This window comes from Stenella coeruleoalba (assembly GCF_951394435.1).
Source record: "Stenella coeruleoalba genome assembly, contig: scaffold_285, whole genome shotgun sequence".
Lineage (NCBI taxonomy): Eukaryota > Metazoa > Chordata > Mammalia > Artiodactyla > Delphinidae > Stenella > Stenella coeruleoalba.
Genome location: NW_027645879.1, coordinates 350,360 through 367,706, shown reverse-complemented (window position 1 = coordinate 367,706; position 17,347 = coordinate 350,360). Strand labels below are relative to the sequence as shown.

The 17,347-nt window shown below is 43.8% G+C and overlaps 1 long non-coding RNA gene across 1 annotated transcript; it reads left to right on the top strand.

Moving 5' to 3' along the window:
* Positions 1-6,553: 6,553 nt before the first annotated feature.
* On the top strand, positions 6,554-16,106 carry LOC307181496. Its single transcript, XR_013826914.1, has 3 exons — positions 6,554-6,621; positions 9,700-9,781; positions 16,018-16,106. It is a non-coding gene; the product is annotated as an uncharacterized lncRNA (long non-coding RNA).
* The last annotated feature ends 1,241 nt before the right edge of the window (positions 16,107-17,347 follow it).

The following is a 17,347-nucleotide window of genomic DNA, read 5'->3' as shown; positions in this document are numbered from 1 at the left end:
GCTTAAGGAACTTTATCTGTGCTCATTTCAATCTCTGGTTTTATGCAGCACCCCAACTCACCTTTACCCTTAAGCAAGCATAAGTTGGTTTTCTAAATTTGAGACCCTGTTCTGTTCTGTAATTCAGTTCCTGTGTACCGAAGTTTCCATTCCGTGTATTACTGATATCTTATGATGTTTCTTTTTCTGTGTGACTTATTTCAGTTAGAATCATCGTACCTGAATCCACTCATTGTGCTGCTAAGGGCCTGATGACATAGATTTCATTGCTGAGTGATATTGCTTTTTAAGTGAATACCACAACTTCTTTATCCATTTTTCACTTTCTGCGATGTCGAACTTGTACTTTAAACGAGGTTCTTGTAAACAGAGCCGTTCCAAACTTTGGGGTGGTTGTGTCTTTTTGATTTTAATTTCCCTAAGCTATAGGACCATAAGTGGAAGTGCCCTAGGCTCTGTTGCTTTGTTTTTTAGATGTTTCAGGAAACACCATACACTTCTCCCAAGTGGTTGTTGGCAATTTACATCCCGCCCATCAGCATAACAAGGCTCCCAGTTCTCCACGGCCTGTCCTGCCTTTCTGGATTTTACACTTTTTTCAGATGGCCCTTTTGACCGGGGGGAAGTGAGACTTCATTGTAGTGCAGATTTCCTTTGCAAGCTTGCTTGGTTGGCCAAAAAGGGCGTATGCGTTTTTTCCTGAATATATTCAGGAAAAAACGCATACGCCCTTTTTGGCCAAGTGCATCATTGTGGACGTTCTGCCTCTTTTCCTATGCTTTCAATGCAATTCCAGTCTACCTCCTGAAATCGGTTTCCTGCAATTCTGCCCCGCTTTCAAGTCCTCTTGGCAGCCTTACTTCAGTCTATTTTTGGACGATAGCTGTCATTTATAACTCTGCAGGTTTGTGAATTACAGTGCCCCTGAGCTCCTTTCTTCAACTCGCTTTCTTTTGAGCTGGCCGCAACACCGCAGGATGGCTTCAGGCCCTAATCTGGTTCCGGTACGGCACGCTGAGCCTTTGGTTATTTCCTCTTCCTGGTGGGAAATGAGAGTTAAATTTGCCCGTCCAGACACCTCCATCTAGCCTCTCATTGGTTCTCGCTATTCCTGTTCATCTTCCGCAGAAATTGCAAACTGGGCCAAACAGGAGGTTAAAGGCGCTGACTCTCCAAGTGGGGAGAGTGTTAGTAAAGCGTCTGGAATGTTGCACCCGAGTACCAGGGGAGGAAAACTGAGACATATTTGAACACGTCTCCCGTTCACATGGTTGATCATACTCTGGGTTCCACATGCATGTTTTAGCTGAAGGAAGAATACCTAAAACCTGGGTAGTTGAAACCCGTGGAATGGGTACCATGCAATATGACTTCAAAGGGTCTTCATTTGCTCTCCGAACCTCTCCAATCCTATCACTGCTGCGTTTATGCCCCTGTACACATGCTTGATTCTCTTTCGGAGACATAGCAATCCATAGGTTTTAAGATACTTACTAGTCAGGTACATTCTTAGGCGTTTAATATGGGGTGTTGAGTCCATTTCGTTGAGCAAGGAGTAGCTCTTGTCTATTCCATATTTGGCTTAAGGAACTTTATCTGTGCTCATTTCAATCTCTGGTTTTATGCAGCACCCCAACTCACCTTTCCCCTTAAGCAAGCATAAGTTGGTTTTCTAAATTTGAGACCCTGTTCTGTTCTGTAATTCAGTTCCTGTGTAGCCAAGTTTACATTCCGTGTATTACTGATATCTTATGATGTTTCTTTTTCTGTGTGACTTATTTCAGTTAGAATCATCATACCTGAATCCACTCATTGTGCTGCTAAGGGCCTGATGACACAGATTTCATTGCTGAGTGATATTGCTTTGTAAGTAAATACCACAACTTTTTTATCCATTTTTCACTTTCTGCGATGTTGAACTTGTACTGTAAACGAGGTTCTTGTAAACAGAACCGTTCGAAACTTTGGGGTGGCTGTGTCTTTTTGATTTTAAATTCCCTAAGCTATAGGACCATAAGTGGAAGTGCCCTAGGCTCTGTTGCTTTGTTTTTTAGATGTTTCAGGAAACACCATACACTTCTCCCGAGTGGTTGTTGGCAATTTACATCCCGCCCTTCAGCATAACAAGGCTCCCAGTTCTCCATGGCCTGTCCTGCCTTTCTGGATTTTACACTTTTTTCAGAGGGCCCTTTTGACCGGGGGGGGGGGGGGAAGTGAGACTTCATTGTAGTGCAGATTTCCTTTGCAAGCTTGCTTGGTTGGCCAAAAAGGGCGTATGCGTTTTTTCCTGAATATATTCAGGAAAAAACGCATATGCCCTTTTTGGCCAAGTGCATCATTTTCGACGTTCTGCCTCTTTTCCTATGCTTTCAATGCAATTCCAGTCTACCTCCTGAAATCGGTTTCCTGCAATTCCGCCCCGCTTTCAAGTCCTCTTGGCAGCCTTACTTCAGTCTATTTTTGGATGATAGCTGTCATTTATAACTCTGCAGGTTTGTGAATTACAGTGCCCCTGAGCTCCTTTCTTCAACTCGCTTTCTTGTGAGCTGGCCGCAACACCGCAGGATGGCTTCAGGCCCTAATCTGGTTCTGGCATGGCACGCTGAGCCTTTGGTTAATTCCTCTTCCTGGTGGGAAATGAGAGTTAAATTTGCCCGTCCAGACACCTCCAGCTAGTCTCTCATTGGTTCTCGCTATTCCTGTTCATCTTCCGCAGAAATTGCAAACTGGGCCAAACAGGAGGTTAAAGACACTGACTCTCCAAGTCGGGAGAGTGTTAGTAAAGCGTCTGGAATGTTGCACCCGAGTACCAGGGTACGAAAACTGAGACATATTTGAACACGTCTCCCGATCACATGGTTGATCATACTCTGGGTTCCACATGCATGTTTTAGCTGAAGGAAGAATACCTAAAACCTGGGTAGTTGAAACCCGTGGAATGGGTACCATGCAATATGACTTCAAAGGGTCTTCCTTTGCTCACCGAACCTCTCCAATCCTATCACTGCTGCGTTTATGCCCCTGTACACATGCTTGATTCTCTTTCGGAGACATAGCAATCCATAGGTTTTAAGATACTTACTAGTCAGGTACATTCTTAGGCGTTTAATATGCGGTGTTGAGTCCATTTCGTTGAGCAAGGAGTAGCTCTTGTCTATTCCATATTTGGCTTAAGGAACTTTATCTGTGCTCATTTCAATCTCTGGTTTTATGCAGCACCCCAACTCACCTTTCCCCTTAAGCAAGCATAAGTCGGTTTTCGAAATTTGAGACACTGTTCTGTTCTGTAATTCAGTTCCTGTGTAGCCAAGTTTACATTCCGTGTATTACTGATATCTTATGATGTTTCTTTTTCTGTGTGACTTATTTCAGTTAGAATCATCATACCTGAATCCACTCATTGTGCTGCTAAGGGCCTGATGACACAGATTTCATTGCTGAGTGATATTGCTTTGTAAGTAAATACCACAACTTCTTTATCCATTTTTCACTTTCTGCGATGTTGAACTTCTACTGTAAATGAGGTTCTTGTAAACAGAGCCGTTCCAAACTTTGGGGTGGCTGTGTCTTTTTGATTTTAATTTCCCTAAGCTATAGGACCATAAGTGGAAGTGCCCTAGGCTCTGTTGCTTTGTTTTTTAGATGTTTCAGGAAACACCATACACCTCTCCCAAGTGGTTGTTGGCAATTTACATCCCGCCCATCAGCATAACAAGGCTCCCAGTTCTCCATGGCCTGTCCTGCCTTTCTGGATTTTACACTTTTTTCAGATGGCCCTTTTGACCAGGGGTGGGGGGGAAGTGAGACTTCATTGTAGTGCAGATTTCCTTTGCAAGCTTGCTTGGTTGGCCAAAAAGGGCGTATGCGTTTTTTCCTGAATATATTCAGGAAAAAACGCATACGCCCTTTTTGGCCAAGTGCATCATTGTGGACGTTCTGCCTCTTTTCCTATGCTTTCAATGCAATTCCAGTCTACCTCCTGAAATCGGTTTCCTGCAATTCTGCCCCGCTTTCAAGTCCTCTTGGCAGCCTTACTTCAGTCTATTTTTGGACGATAGCTGTCATTTATAACTCTGCAGGTTTGTGAATTACAGTGCCCCTGAGCTCCTTTCTTCAACTCGCTTTCTTGTGAGCTGGCCGCAACACCGCAGGATGGCTTCAGGCCCTAATCTGGATCTGGCACGGCACGCTGAGCCTTTGGTTATTTCCTCTTCCTGTTGGGAAATGAGAGTTAAATTTGCCCGTCCAGACACCTCCAGCTAGCCTCTCATTGGTTCTCGCTATTCCTGTTCATCTTCCGCAGAAATTGCAAACTGGGGCAAACAGGAGGTTAAAGGCACTGACTCACTAAGTAGGGAGAGTGTTAGTAAAGCGTCTGGAATGTTGCACCCGAGTACCAGGGTACGAAAACTGAGACATATTTGAACACGTCTCCCGATCACATGGCTGATCATACTCTAGGTTCCACATGCATGTTTTAGCTGAAGGAAGAATACCTTAAACCTGGGTAGTTTAAACCCGTGGAATGGGTACCATGCAATATGACTTCAAAGGGTCTTCATTTGCTCACCGAACCTCTCCAATCCTATCACTGCTGCGTTTATGCCCCTGTACACATGCTTGATTCTCTTTCGGAGACATAGCAATCCATAGGTTTTAAGATACTTACAAGTCAGGTACATTCTTAGGCGTTTAATATGGGGTGTTGAGTCCATTTCGTTGAGCAAGGAGTAGCTCTTGTCTATTCCATATTTGGCTTAAGGAACTTTATCTGTGCTCATTTCAATCTCTGGTTTTATGCAGCACCCCAACTCACCTTTCCCCTTAAGCAAGCATAAGTTGGTTTTCTAAATTTGAGACCCTGTCCTGTTCTGTAATTCAGTTCCTGTGTAGCCAAGTTTACATTCCGTGTATCACTGATATCTTATGATGTTTCTTTTTCTGTGTGACTTATTTCAGTTAGAATCATCATACCTGAATCCACTCATTGTGCTGCTAAGGGCCTGATGACACAGATTTCATTGCTGAGTGATATTGCTTTGTAAGTAAATACCACAACTTCTTTATCCATTTTTCACTTTCTGCGATGTTGAACTTGTACTGTAAATGAGGTTCTTGTAAACAGAGCCGTTCCAAACTTTGGGGTGGCTGTGTCTTTTTGATTTTAATTTCCCTAAGCTATAGGACCATAAGTGGAAGTGCCCTAGGTTCTGTTGCTTTGTTTTTTAGATGTTTCAGGAAACACCATACACTTCTCCCGAGTGGTTGTTGGCAATTTACATCCCGCCCATCAGCATAACAAGGCTCCCAGTTCTCCATGGCCTGTCCTGCCTTTCTGGATTTTACACTTTTTTCAGATGGCCCTTTTGACCGGGGGGAAGTGAGACTTCATTGTAGTGCAGATTTCCTTTGCAAGCTTGCTTGGTTGGCCAAAAAGGGCGTATGCGTTTTTTCCTGAATATATTCAGGAAAAAACGCATATGCCCTTTTTGGCCAAGTGCCTCATTGTGGACGTTCGGCCTCTTTTCCTATGCTTTCAATGCAATTCCAGTCTACCTCCTGAAATCGGTTTCCTGCAATTCTGCCCCGCTTTCAAGTCCTCTTGGCAGCCTTACTTCAGTCTATTTTTGGACGATAGCTGTCATTTATAACTCTGCAGGTTTGTGAATTACAGTGCCCCTGAGCTCCTTTCTTCAACTCGCTTTCTTGTGAGCTGGCCGCAACACCGCAGGATGGCTTCAGGCCCTAATCTTGTTCTGGCATGGCACGCTGAGCCTTTGGTTAATTCCTCTTCCTGGTGGGAAATGAGAGTTAAATTTGCCCGTCCAGACACCTCCAGCTAGTCTCTCATTGGTTCTCGCTATTCCTGTTCATCTTCCGCAGAAATTGCAAACTGGGCCAAACAGGAGGTTAAAGACACTGACTCTCCAAGTCGGGAGAGTGTTAGTAAAGCGTCTGGAATGTTGCACCCGAGTACCAGGGTACGAAAACTGAGACATATTTGAACACGTCTCCCGATCACATGGTTGATCATACTCTGGGTTCCACATGCATGTTTTAGCTGAAGGAAGAATACCTTAAACCTGGGTAGTTGAAACCCGTGGAATGGGTACCATGCAATATGACTTCAAAGGATCTTCATTTGCTCACCGAACCTCTCCAATCCTATCACTGCTGCGTTTATGTCCCTGTACACATGCTTGATTCTCTTTCGGAGACATAGCAATCCATAGGTTTTAAGATACTTACTAGTCAGGTACATTCTTAGGCGTTTAATATGCGGTGTTGAGTCCATTTCATTGAGCAAGGAGTAGCTCTTGTCTATTCCATATTTGGCTTAAGGAACTTTATCTGTGCTCATTTCAATCTCTGGTTTTATGCAGCACCCCAACTCACCTTTCCCCTTAAGCAAGCATAAGTCGGTTTTCGAAATTTGAGACCCTGTTCTGTTCTGTAATTCAGTTCTTGTGTAGCCAAGTTTACATTCCGTGCATTACTGATATCTTATGATGTTTCTTTTTCTGTGTGACTTATTTCAGTTAGAATCATCATACCTGAATCCACTCATTGTGCTGCTAAGGGCCTGATGACACAGATTTCATTGCTGAGTGATATTGTTTTGTAAGTAAATACCACAACTTCTTTATCCATTTTTCACTTTCTGCGATGTTGAACTTCTACTGTAAATGAGGTTCTTGTAAACAGAGCCGTTCCAAACTTTGGGGTGGCTGTGTCTTTTTGATTTTAATTTCCCTAAGCTATAGGACCATAAGTGGAAGTGCCCTAGGTTCTGTTGCTTTGTTTTTTAGATGTTTCAGGAAACACCATACACTTCTCCCGAGTGGTTGTTGGCAATTTACATCCCGCCCATCAACATAACAAGGCTCCCAGTTCTCCATGGCCTGTCCTGCCTTTCTGGATTTTACACTTTTTTCAGATGGCCCTTTTGACCGGAGGGAAGTGAGACTTCATTGTAGTGCAGATTTCCTTTGCAAGCTTGCTTAGTTGGCCAAAAAGGGCGTATGCGTTTTTTCCTGAATATATTCAGGGAAAAACGCATACGCCCTTTTTGGCCAAGTGCATCATTGTGGACGTTCTGCCTCTTTTCCTATGCTTTCAATGCAATTCCAGTCTACCTCCTGAAATCGGTTTCCTGCAATTCTGCCCCGCTTTCAAGTCCTCTTGGCAGCCTTACTTCAGTCTGTTTTTGGACGATAGCTGTCATTTATAACTCTGCAGGTTTGTGAATTACAGTGCCCCTGAGCTCCTTTCTTCAACTCGCTTTCTTGTGAGCTGGCCGCAACACCGCAGGATGGCTTCAGGCCCTAATCTGGATCTGGCACGGCACGCTGAGCCTTTGGTTAATTCCTCTTCCTGGTGGGAAATGAGAGTTAAATTTGCCCGTCCAGACACCTCCAGCTAGTCTCTCATTGGTTCTCGCTATTCCTGTTCATCTTCCGCAGAAATTGCAAACTGGGGCAAACAGGAGGTTAAAGGCACTGACTCACCAAGTAGGGAGAGTGTTAGTAAAGCATCTGGAATGTTGCACCCGAGTACCAGGGTACGAAAACTGAGACATATTTGAACACGTCTCCCGATCACATGGTTGATCATACTCTAGGTTCCACATGCATGTTTTAGCTGAAGGAAGAATACCTTAAACCTGGGTAGTTGAAACCCGTGGAATGGGTACCATGCAATATGACTTCAAAGGGTCTTCATTTGCTCACCGAACCTCTCCAATCCTATCACTGCTGCGTTTATGCCCCTGTACACATGCTTGATTCTCTTTCGGAGACATAGCAATCCATAGGTTTTAAGATACTTACAAGTCAGGTACATTCTTAGGCGTTTAATATGGGGTGTTGAGTCCATTTCGTTGAGCAAGGAGTAGCTCTTGTCTATTCCATATTTGGCTTAAGGAACTTTATCTGTGCTCATTTCAATCTCTGGTTTTATGCAGCACCCCAACTCACCTTTACCCTTAAGCAAGCATAAGTTGGTTTTCTAAATTTGAGACCCTGTTCTGTTCTGTAATTCAGTTCCTGTGTAGCCAAGTTTACATTCCGTGTATTACTGATATCTTATGATGTTTCTTTTTCTGTGTGACTTATTTCAGTTAGAATCATCATACCTGAATCCACTCATTGTGCTGCTAAGGGCCTGATGACACAGATTTCATTGCTGAGTGATACTGCATTGTAAGTAAATACCACAAGTTCTTTATCCATTTTTCACTTTCTGCGATGTTGAACTTGTACTGTAAACGAGGTTCTTGTAAACAGAGCCGTTCCAAACTTTGGGGTGGCTGTGTCTTTTTGATTTTAATTTCCCTAAGCTATAGGACCATAAGTGGAAGTGCCCTAGGTTCTGTTGCTTTGTTTTTTAGATGTTTCAGGAAACACCATACACTTCTCCCGAGTGGTTGTTGGCAATTTACATCCCGCCCATCAGCATAACAAGGCTCCCAGTTCTCCATGGCCTGTCCTGCCTTTCTGGATTTTACACTTTTTTCAGATGGCCCTTTTGACTGGAGGGAAGTGAGACTTCATTGTAGTGCAGATTTCCTTTGCAAGCTTGCTTGGTTGGCCAAAAAGGGCGTATGCGTTTTTTCCTGAATATATTCAGGAAAAAACGCATATGCCCTTTTTGGCCAAGTGCCTCATTGTGGACGTTCGGCCTCTTTTCCTATGCTTTCAATGCAATTCCAGTCTACCTCCTGAAATCGGTTTCCTGCAATTCTGCCCCGCTTTCAAGTCCTCTTGGCAGCCTTACTTCAGTCTATTTTTGGACGATAGCTGTCATTTATAACTCTGCAGGTTTGTGAATTACAGTGCCCCTGAGCTCCTTTCTTCAACTCGCTTTCTTGTGAGCTGGCCGCAACACCGCAGGATGGCTTCAGGCCCTAATCTTGTTCTGGCATGGCACGCTGAGCCTTTGGTTAATTCCTCTTCCTGGTGGGAAATGAGAGTTAAATTTGCCCGTCCAGACACCTCCAGCTAGTCTCTCATTGGTTCTCGCTATTCCTGTTCATCTTCCGCAGAAATTGCAAACTGGGCCAAACAGGAGGTTAAAGACACTGACTCTCCAAGTCGGGAGAGTGTTAGTAAAGCGTCTGGAATGTTGCACCCGAGTACCAGGGTACGAAAACTGAGACATATTTGAACACGTCTCCCGATCACATGGTTGATCATACTCTGGGTTCCACATGCATGTTTTAGCTGAAGGAAGAATACCTTAAACCTGGGTAGTTGAAACCCGTGGAATGGGTACCATGCAATATGACTTCAAAGGGTCTTCATTTGCTCACCGAACCTCTCCAATCCTATCACTGCTGCGTTTATGTCCCTGTACACATGCTTGATTCTCTTTCGGAGACATAGCAATCCATAGGTTTTAAGATACTTACTAGTCAGGTACATTCTTAGGCGTTTAATATGCGGTGTTGAGTCCATTTCATTGAGCAAGGAGTAGCTCTTGTCTATTCTATATTTGGCTTAAGGAACTTTATCTGTGCTCATTTCAATCTCTGGTTTTATGCAGCACCCCAACTCACCTTTCCCCTTAAGCAAGCATAAGTCGGTTTTCGAAATTTGAGACCCTGTTCTGTTCTGTAATTCAGTTCCTGTGTAGCCAAGTTTACATTCCGTGCATTACTGATATCTTATGATGTTTCTTTTTCTGTGTGACTTATTTCAGTTAGAATCATCATACCTGAATCCACTCATTGTGCTGCTAAGGGCCTGATGACACAGATTTCATTGCTGAGTGATATTGTTTTGTAAGTAAATACCACAACTTCTTTATCCATTTTTCACTTTCTGCGATGTTGAACTTGTACTGTAAATGAGGTTCTTGTAAACAGAGCCGTTCCAAACTTTGGGGTGGCTGTGTCTTTTTGATTTTAATTTCCCTAAGCTATAGGACCATAAGTGGAAGTGCCCTAGGTTCTGTTGCTTTGTTTTTTAGATGTTTCAGGAAACACCATACACTTCTCCCGAGTGGTTGTTGGCAATTTACATCCCGCCCATCAACATAACAAGGCTCCCAGTTCTCCATGGCCTGTCCTGCCTTTCTGGATTTTACACTTTTTTCAGATGGCCCTTTTGACCGGAGGGAAGTGAGACTTCATTGTAGTGCAGATTTCCTTTGCAAGCTTGCTTAGTTGGCCAAAAAGGGCGTATGCGTTTTTTCCTGAATATATTCAGGGAAAAACGCATACGCCCTTTTTGGCCAAGTGCATCATTGTGGACGTTCTGCCTCTTTTCCTATGCTTTCAATGCAATTCCAGTCTACCTCCTGAAATCGGTTTCCTGCAATTCTGCCCCGCTTTCAAGTCCTCTTGGCAGCCTTACTTCAGTCTATTTTTGGACGATAGCTGTCATTTATAACTCTGCAGGTTTGTGAATTACAGTGCCCCTGAGCTCCTTTCTTCAACTCGCCTTCTTTTGAGCTGGCCGCAACACCGCAGGATGGCTTCAGGCCCTAATCTGGTTCTGGCATGGCACGCTGAGCCTTTGGTTAATTCCTCTTCCTGGTAGGAAATGAGAGTTAAATTTGCCCGTCCAGACACCTCCAGCTAGTCTCCATTGGTTCTCGCTATTCCTGTTCATCTTCCGCAGAAATTGCAAACTGGGCCAAACAGGAGGTTAAAGGGACTGACTCTCCAAGTCGGGAGAGTGTTAGTAAAGCGTCTGGAATGTTGCACCCGAGTACCAGGGGAGGAAAACTGAGACATATTTGAACACGTCTCCCGATCACATGGTTGATCATACTCTAGGTTCCACATGCATGTTTTAGCTGAAGGAAGAATACCTTAAACCTGGAGAGTTGAAACCCGTGGAATGGGTACCATGCAATATGACTTTAAAGGGTCTTCATTTGCTCACCGAACCTCTCCAATCCTATCACTGCTGCGTTTATGCCCCTGTACACATGCTTGATTCTCTTTCGGAGACATAGCAATCCATAGGTTTTAAGATACTTACTAGTCAGGTACATTCTTAGGCGTTTAATATGCGGTGTTGAGTCCATTTCGTTGAGCAAGGAGTAGCTCTTGTCTATTCCATATTTGGCTTAAGGAACTTTATCTGTGCTCATTTCAATCTCTGGTTTTATGCAGCACCCCAACTCACCTTTACCCTTAAGCAAGCATAAGTTGTTTTTCTAAATATGAGACCCTGTTCTGTTCTGTAATTCAGTTCCTGTTTAGCCAAGTTTACATTCCGTGTATTACTGATATCTTATGATGTTTCTTTTTCTGTGTGACTTATTTCAGTTAGAATCATCATACCTGAATCCACTCATTGTGCTGCTAAGGGCCTGATGACACAGATTTCATTGCTGAGTGATATTGCTTTGTAAGTAAATACCACAAGTTCTTTATCCATTTTTCACTTTCTGCGGTGTTGAACTTGTACTGTAAACGAGGTTCTTGTAAACAGAGGCGTCCCAAACTTTGGGGTGGCTGTGTCTTTTTGATTTTAATTTCCCTAAGCTATAGGACCATAAGTGGAAGTGCCCTAGGTTCTGTTGCTTTGTTTTTTAGATGTTTCACGAAACACCATACACTTCTCCCGAGTGGTTGTTGGCAATTTACATCCCGCCCATCAGCATAACAAGGCTCCCAGTTGTCCATGGCCTGTCCTGCCTTTCTGGATTTTACACTTTTTTCAGATGACCCTTTTGACCAGGGGGAAGTGAGACTTCATTGTAGTGCAGATTTCCTTTGCAAGCTTGCTTGGTTGGCCAAAAAGGGCGTATGCGTTTTTTCCTGAATATATTCAGGAAAAAACGCATACGCCCTTTTTGGCCAAGTGCATCATTGTGGACGTTCTGCCTCTTTTCCTATGCTTTCAATGCAATTCCAGTCTACCTCCTGAAATCGGTTTCCTGCAATTCTGCCCCGCTTTCAAGTCCTCTTGGCAGCCTTACTTCAGTCTATTTTTGGACGATAGCTGTCATTTATAACTCTGCAGGTTTGTGAATTACAGTGCCCCTGAGCTCCTTTCTTCAACTCGCCTTCTTTTGAGCTGGCCGTAACACCGCAGGATGGCTTCAGGCCCCAATCTGGTTCTGGCATGGCACGCTGAGCCTTTGGTTAATTCCTCTTCCTGGTAGGAAATGAGAGTTAAATTTGCCCGTCCAGACACCTCCAGCTAGTCTCCATTGGTTCTCGCTATTCCTGTTCATCTTCTTTAGAAATTGCAAACTGGACCAAACAGGAGGTTAAAGGGACTGACTCTCCAAGTGGGGAGAGTGTTAGTAAAGCGTCTGGAATGTTGCACCCGAGTACCAGGGGAGGAAAACTGAGACATATTTGAACACGTCTCCCGATCACATGGTTGATCATACTCTAGGTTCCACATGCATGTTTTAGCTGAAGGAAGAATACCTTAAACCTGGGTAGTTGAAACCCGTGGAATGGGTACCATGCAATATGACTTCAAAGGGTCTTCATTTGCTCACCGAACCTCTCCAATCCTATCACTGCTGCGTTTATGCCCCTGTACACATGCTTGATTCTCTTTCGGAGACATAGCAATCCATAGGTTTTAAGATACTTACTAGTCAGGTACATTCTTAGGCGTTTAATATGCGGTGTTGAGTCCATTTCGTTGAGCAAGGAGTAGCTCTTGTCTATTCCATATTTGGCTTAAGGAACTTTATCTGTGCTCATTTCAATCTCTGGTTTTATGCAGCACCCCAACTCACCTTTCCCCTTAAGCAAGAATAAGTTGGTTTTCTAAATTTGAGACCCTGTTCTGTTCTGTAATTCAGTTCCTGTGTAGCCAAGTTTACATTCCGTGTATTACTGATATCTTATGATGTTTCTTTTTCTGTGTGACTTATTTCAGTTAGAATCATCATACCTGAATCCACTCATTGTGCTGCTAAGGGCCTGATGACACAGATTTCATTGCTGAGTGATATTGCTTTGTAAGTAAATACCACAACTTCTTTATCCATTTTTCACTTTCTGCGATGTTGAACTTGTACTGTAAACGAGGTTCTTGTAAACAGAGCCGTTCCAAACTTTGGGGTGGCTGTGTCTTTTTGATTTTAATTTCCCTAAGCTATAGGACCATAAGTGGAAGTGCCCTAGGTTCTGTTGCTTTGTTTTTTAGATGTTTCAGGAAACACCATACACTTCTCCCGAGTGGTTGTTGGCAATTTACATCCCGCCCATCAGCATAACAAGGCTCCCAGTTCTCCATGGCCTGTCCTGCCTTTCTGGATTTTACACTTTTTTCAGATGGCCCTTTTGACCGGGGGGAAGTGAGACTTCATTGTAGTGCAGATTTCCTTTGCAAGCTTGCTTGGTTGGCCAAAAAGGGCGTATGCGTTTTTTCCTGAATATATTCAGGAAAAAACGCATACGCCCTTTTTGGCCAAGTGCATCATTGTGGACGTTCTGCCTCTTTTCCTATGCTTTCAATGCAATTCCAGTCTACCTCCTGAAATCGGTTTCCTGCAATTCTGACCCGCTTTCAAGTCCTCTTGGCAGCCTTACTTCAGTCTATTTTTGGACGATAGCTGTCATTTATAACTCTGCAGGTTTGTGAATTACAGTGCCCCTGAGCTCCTTTCTTCAACTCGCTTTCTTGTGACCTGGCCGCAACACCGCAGGATGGCTTCAGGCCCTAATCTGGTTCCGGCACGGCATGCTGAGCCTTTGGTTAATTCCTCTTCCTGGTGGGAAATGAGAGTTAAATTTGCCCGTCCAGACACCTCCAGCTAGCCTCTCATTGGTTCTCGCTATTCCTGTTCATCTTCCGCAGAAATTGCAAACTGGGCAAAACAGGAAGTTAAACGGACTGACTCTCCAAGTGGGGAGAGTGTTAGTAAAGCGTCTGGAATGTTGCACCCGAGTACCAGGGGAGGAAAACTGAGACATATTTGAACACGTCTCCCGATCACATGGTTGATCATACTCTAGGTTCCACATGCATGTTTTAGCTGAAGGAAGAATACCTTAAACCTGGGTAGTTGAAACCCGTGGAATGGGTACCATGCAATATGACTTCAAAGGGTCTTCATTTGCTCACCGAACCTCTCCAATCCTATCACTGCTGCGTTTATGCCCCTGTACACATGCTTGATTCTCTTTCGGAGACATAGCAATCCATAGGTTTTAAGATACTTACTAGTCAGGTACATTCTTAGGCGTTTAATATGCGGTGTTGAGTCCATTTCGTTGAGCAAGGAGTAGCTCTTGTCTATTCCATATTTGGCTTAAGGAACTTTATCTGTGCTCATTTCAATCTCTGGTTTTATGCAGCACCCCAACTCACCTTTCCCCTTAAGCAAGAATAAGTTGGTTTTCTAAATTTGAGACCCTGTTCTGTTCTGTAATTCAGTTCCTGTGTAGCCAAGTTTACATTCCGTGTATTACTGATATCTTATGATGTTTCTTTTTCTGTGTGACTTATTTCAGTTAGAATCATCATACCTGAATCCACTCATTGTGCTGCTAAGGGCCTGATGACACAGATTTCATTGCTGAGTGATATTGCTTTGTAAGTAAATACCACAACTTCTTTATCCATTTTTCACTTTCTGCGATGTTGAACTTGTACTGTAAACGAGGTTCTTGTAAACAGAGCCGTTCCAAACTTTGGGGTGGCTGTGTCTTTTTGATTTTAATTTCCCTAAGCTATAGGACCATAAGTGGAAGTGCCCTAGGTTCTGTTGCTTTGTTTTTTAGATGTTTCAGGAAACACCATACACTTCTCCCGAGTGGTTGTTGGCAATTTACATCCCGCCCATCAGCATAACAAGGCTCCCAGTTCTCCATGGCCTGTCCTGCCTTTCTGGATTTTACACTTTTTTCAGATGGCCCTTTTGACCGGGGGGAAGTGAGACTTCATTGTAGTGCAGATTTCCTTTGCAAGCTTGCTTGGTTGGCCAAAAAGGGCGTATGCGTTTTTTCCTGAATATATTCAGGAAAAAACGCATACGCCCTTTTTGGCCAAGTGCATCATTGTGGACGTTCTGCCTCTTTTCCTATGCTTTCAATGCAATTCCAGTCTACCTCCTGAAATCGGTTTCCTGAAATTCTGACCCGCTTTCAAGTCCTCTTGGCAGCCTTACTTCAGTCTATTTTTGGACGATAGCTGTCATTTATAACTCTGCAGGTTTGTGAATTACAGTGCCCCTGAGCTCCTTTCTTCAACTCGCTTTCTTGTGACCTGGCCGCAACACCGCAGGATGGCTTCAGGCCCTAATCTGGTTCCAGCACGGCATGCTGAGCCTTTGGTTAATTCCTCTTCCTGGTGGGAAATGAGAGTTAAATTTGCCCGTCCAGACACCTCCAGCTAGCCTCTCATTGGTTCTCGCTATTCCTGTTCATCTTCCGCAGAAATTGCAAACTGGGAAAAACAGGAAGTTAAACGGACTGACTCTCCAAGTGGGGAGAGTGTTAGTAAAGCGTCTGGAATGTTGCACCCGAGTACCAGGGGAGGAAAACTGAGACATATTTGAACACGTCTCCCGATCACATGGTTGATCATACTCTAGGTTCCACATGCATGTTTTAGCTGAAGGAAGAATACCTTAAACCTGGGTAGTTGAAACCCGTGGAATGGGTACCATGCAATATGACTTCAAAGGGTCTTCATTTGCTCACCGAACCTCTCCAATCCTATCACTGCTGCGTTTATGCCCCTGTACACATGCTTGATTCTCTTTCGGAGACATAGCAATCCATAGGTTTTAAGATACTTACTAGTCAGGTACATTCTTAGGCGTTTAATATGGGGTGTTGAGTCCATTTCGTTGAGCAAGGAGTAGCTCTTGTCTATTCCATATTTGGCTTAAGGAACTTTATCTGTGCTCATTTCAATCTCTGGTTTTATGCAGCACCCCAACTCACCTTTCCCCTTAAGCAAGAATAAGTTGGTTTTCTAAATTTGAGACCCTGTTCTGTTCTGTAATTCAGTTCCTGTGTAGCCACGTTTACATTCCGTGTATTACTGATATCTTATGATGTTTCTTTTTCTGTGTGACTTATTTCAGTTAGAATCATCGTACCTGAATCTACTCATTATGCTGCTACGGGCCTGATGACATAGATTTCATTGCTGAGTGATACTGCATTGTACGTAAGTACCACAAGTTCTTTATCCATTTTTCACTTTCTGCGATGTTGAACTTGTACTGTAAACGAGGTTCTTGTAAACAGAGGCGTCCCAAACTTTGGGGTGGCTGTGTCTTTTTGATTTTAATTTCCCTAAGCTATAGGACCATAAGTGGAAGTGCCCTAGGCTCTGTTGCTTTGTTTTTTAGATGTTTCAGGAAACACCATACACTTCTCCCGAGTGTCTGTTGGCAATTTACATCCCGCCCATCAGCATAACAAGGCTCCCAGTTCTCCATGGCCTGTTGCCTTTCTGGATTTTACACTTTTTTCAGATGGCCCTTTTGACCGGGGGGAAGTGAGACTTCATTGTAGTGCAGATTTCCTTTGCAAGCTTGCTTGGTTGGCCAAAAAGGGCGTATGCGTTTTTTCCTGAATATATTCAGGAAAAAACGCATACGCCCTTTTTGGCCAAGTGCATCAATGTGGACGTTCTGCCTCTTTTCCTATGCTTTCAATGCAATTCCAGTCTACCTCCTGAAATCGGTTTCCTGCAATTCTGCCCCGCTTTCAAGTCCTCTTGGCAGCCTTACTTCAGTCTATTTTTGGACGATAGCTGTCATTTATAACTCTGCAGGTTTGTGAATTACAGTGCCCCTGAGCTCCTTTCTTCAACTCGCTTTCTTGTGAGCTGGCCGCAACACCGCAGGATGGCTTCAGGCCCTAATCTGGTTCCGGCACGGCACGCTGAGCCTTTGGTTATTTCCTCTTCCTGGTGGGAAATGAGACTTAAATTTGCCCGTCCAGACACCTCCAGCTAGTCTCTCATTGGTTCTCGCTATTCCTGTTCATCTTCCGCAGAAATTGCAAACTGGGCCAAACAGGAGGTTAAAGGGACTGACTCTCCAAGTCGGGAGAGTGTTAGTAAAGCGTCTGGAATGTTGCACCCGAGTACCAGGGTACGAAAACTGAGACATATTTGAACACGTCTCCCGATCACATGGTTGATCATACTCTAGGTTCCACATGCATGTTTTAGCTGAAGGAAGAATACCTTAAACCTGGAGAGTTGAAACCCGTGGAATGGGTACCATGCAATATGACTTTAAAGGGTCTTCATTTGCTCACCGAACCTCTCCAATCCTATCACTGCTGCGTTTATGCCCCTGTACACATGCTTGATTCTCTTTCGGAGACATAGCAATCCATAGGTTTTAAGATACTTACTAGTCAGGTACATTCTTAGGCGTTTAATATGCGGTGTTGAGT